The sequence below is a fragment of the Lathyrus oleraceus genome, chromosome 4 (assembly GCF_024323335.1).
Source record: "Lathyrus oleraceus cultivar Zhongwan6 chromosome 4, CAAS_Psat_ZW6_1.0, whole genome shotgun sequence".
In the NCBI taxonomy this organism is placed as follows: Eukaryota; Viridiplantae; Streptophyta; class Magnoliopsida; order Fabales; family Fabaceae; genus Lathyrus; species Lathyrus oleraceus.
The window spans coordinates 491332591-491336433 of record NC_066582.1 but is presented as its reverse complement, the minus strand read 5'-3'; positions in this window follow the sequence as shown (position 1 = coordinate 491336433).

The window sequence follows — 3843 nt, the reverse complement described above, 5'->3', positions numbered from 1 at the left end:
GATGCTTCAATGAAATTCATTAGACATGAAGCTGCCAAAGCAAACACACACTTGGTTACGGTCTTTGACTACACTAAAGGTTGGTATAGTGTTGCCGAGTCCATGGATCACAATGAGGGCATGCCGATGGGACAATACAGAGTCGAACTAGATAGAGGTTGGTGCGACTGCAGAAAGTTCCAAGCCTTTCGTACCCCCTGCTCCCATGTAATTGTGGCATGCTCAAAGGTTCAAAGAGATCCACCCTACTTGCTATCTGAAGTTTACAAAGTCGACAGCCTTTCAAATATTTATAAAATTAGTTTTTCCATAGTGGAAAAAGAGGATTATTGGCCAGAATATCAAAGGGATATCGTTTGGCACAACGAAGTTATGGGAAGGAAGAAAAAGGGTCGCCCAAACAGCATCCGGATTTAAACCGAAATGGATACGGCAAACAAAATGGTTAGATTATGTAGTTCATGCCGTCAACCAGGCCAGAATCGTAATAATTGTCCTAGTGTTGGAACGAGCACAATAAATTCACATGTACCTCTATTGCAATATATGAAAAACTAAATGTATTTCATATTAGACGTCTGTGACGAAAGTACCATTACATAAACAGTAACACAAATAATTATAACAACTAGAATACAAGAATTATGTGATTACAACCATCAAAACAATTTTGAACATGTAATGCATCATCCTACGAGCGTCTTGGTCGGTCTTAATATTCACCCATTCGCGCACTTCTCCGTTTTGGTTGAACGTGGACACAAGCCATTGTATTCTTCTAGTCATTTCATCCTCTCCAAGTTCTCCCTCTAAACAATTGTACAACGTCCGATTAAGACGTTCAAACGTATATGTGTTCCAAAGTCGAATCTGTAGTGGAGCCGCAACGGCGGAAAATATTACATCAACATTTCATTTCTGAATGTATGTAGAAATTGTTACAACAGAGAAACTTGAAGGTGTGCGGGGTTGAACTAGAGAAAATATGGTATTAGGAGATGATTTTGTGTGAAAAATATTGCATCCAAGGCGTAACATATATACAGAGTGGACATAAAATGTATGCGCCAAGAGTGTTGGTGCCCACATAACATGGCATGCAGGCGCCAGAGAGATTGACACCTACACCACAAATAACACTAAGGCGCCAGGAGCATTGACGCCTCCTCATGAGGGCCAATGCATGCGCCAATAGCATTGGCGCCTCCTCATGAGGAGCCAAATGCATGCCCAATGCTATTGGTGCCTCCTCTTCATGCTTAGGGGGTGCACCGGTTCATCTGGCGCATCCTCTTCTAAAAATGGTTATTTTGGTTTTTTTTTTGAATTATTTGTTATTTTCGATTTTTTTTAAAAAAAACTGGTTATTTTAAAAAAAGAATCACAGACAGTAACTTCTAACAAAATACGTTTCTTAAAAAAAGATGAAAAATAAAAAATTAGACATAATTTTTTTTTATTAATATTAATTCAGTCTATTTAGTGAAATTATTTGCAATACATGCATATAACTTGCGTTATTACTTGCATATTCATTTTTCTCACTTTTGAAAACATTTTATTTATGAATATAAACTCTACAATGCAACATTTTATTAGTCGGTGTTCGGTACAGGATGAAGAAGAGGTAGCTCTTGAAAGGGTAATAAAGATCAAATGACATGGGAAATTAAAGTGTATATTGCTATGTATTGTGTCTCTTATCTTACCTTCAGGTTTTACTTTCGTCATTTATTTAATAAATGTTCATCTTAAGTCCCTTAAATAACGCACATTAGTCATTTCCGTTAAATTTTGTCAAAATTCATTAATTTAGGCATAGGTGACATTTCAGTTTATTCAAGTATGGTTGACGTGGAATTATTTTACTAATATTTTATCATTTATAATTTATTAAGTATTAGCCATCACCTCTCTTTCTCTCTTCTAATCTCTTATCTTTCACCAAAACCCCGTCTTTCTTCTCCTCTCGAGAGAACTCTTTACTCTAAATCCAATCTTCCTAACAAAGATACATTGATGAACCAGTCGTTGATTTCCTCTTATCCTCCTTCATATGTCAACAACGCTGAAACTTCTTTTGAGGTGATTTGTAAAGACGGTACACAGTGAAGATATGTTGTAGAACCAACAATCAATTGCAATCTCTTTTGCTACCAATCTATTAGGTGGTTCTTAAGATACATGTGTGTTGTTTCTTGATTTTTTCTGCACTGATGTTTCTTTTTTGGGTTTTTTATTTATTTTGGGCTTTACAGAAAGATTCATGGAGATGTTTCTTTTTTGGGTTATTCTTTTATTTTGGGCTTTACAGAAAGATTCATGGAGAACTGTTCTAAAAAGATTGTTCATAGATGATATATTTTTGTGACCATTGATATCTTATTGAAGAGACCATATTAACTTTTGCTTTTTTCTTTACAACATAATATAGGTTGCTGAAGGGGTAAGGATATCTGGTGGATCAAGAATCATTGGAGTTGATTTAGTTTCCAACTGATTTGAATTAGGTACAATATTTTTAACTCCACTAAAATCCTTTGTTTTAGTTTCCAACCAGTTTGAGAACAATATTTTTGGTATGATGCACAATGTTGCAAGCAGATAACGGATGCAGTTGAAGAAAGAAAATGCATTAATGATATGAGTATCAGTTACAACCTGTTCGCATGGGTTTTCGCGCGAACAATCTCTAGCTTCCTATTGAGGTTTACTTGCAGGATCGGCTACGAAATCCTAGACTAAATGTTAAGTTTATGGAATGTTTTGTTTAAATGTTTGGATTAAGAAAATAGTAGACAGGAAATGCTTGTAAAATGTGCAATTAAAATAGATGAACAAAAGATAAGATAAACCGTAAATGGTAAAGCAGATAAAAAGACTTGGTAATTTAAATTGTTTGAAGGTAAATGTGGACGCAAGCATATATTTTTGTATGAATGAACTCTTTTCTCTAAACGCTTGATACTTTGAGTGTTTTTCCTCTACAATGTTACAAATGCGACCCCTTAAAGCTAACAATGAACTTTGCTTAAATAGGAAATACAATTAATTGCTATTTTGCTCTTGATGATTAATAGCTTGACACGTGTCTTCCCACTTCCTTTATAACTTCTCACATTCTTGCTATTTTCAAATCTTACCCGCGTAAACTGTTCTTTGCTTCGACTTCGACCTACACATTTCTATCTATTGGACCTGTTTCGACTTGGCTTGTGTTCCATGTCTGTCTTGTTTGTCGAACCCGTTTGACCATGTTCACTCTTCTCGACGCTTCGTTTTGGAATTTCATACTTCTTGCTTCGATTTTCCTCTTTTGCATAGTCGAAATTTACTGGCTAACAAATTGCCCCCCTAAAAGGCATGTTTCGACTGAGAATCTTGGTGTTTTGTTTTTCCCAATTTCGAATGTGTGTCTAATCGTTGTTGACATCATGCACAATGACGACACCTTTCTGCGCCACGATTTCCAAGGGAAAATGCCATCATTTGCAGCTACTCCCTAGCTCGTGGATTTTCAACCACCTTTACTAACTTTCCACTATAGCAGAAACTGAATAGTTTTTTACCCTCGATTGTCTCTTCGTTGGCCTCAACTTTTGCTTACAAATACCATTCTTTCACATTTTTTGTTTTCCTTTTTCTCGGTTTGCACATATTTTTCTGCAACTTTCAGAACAATAATACTTTCCTCATTTCCCTTCTTTCTTTCATTGCAATGGCTTCTTCTGCTAACGTTATGTATACAGTCACCTACAACACTGGTAAGAAACCATTGCTTTCAACCTTACTGAAGAAGAAAGTCTAAAACCCATTCCTCAACCAGCATCTACTGACGAAGCT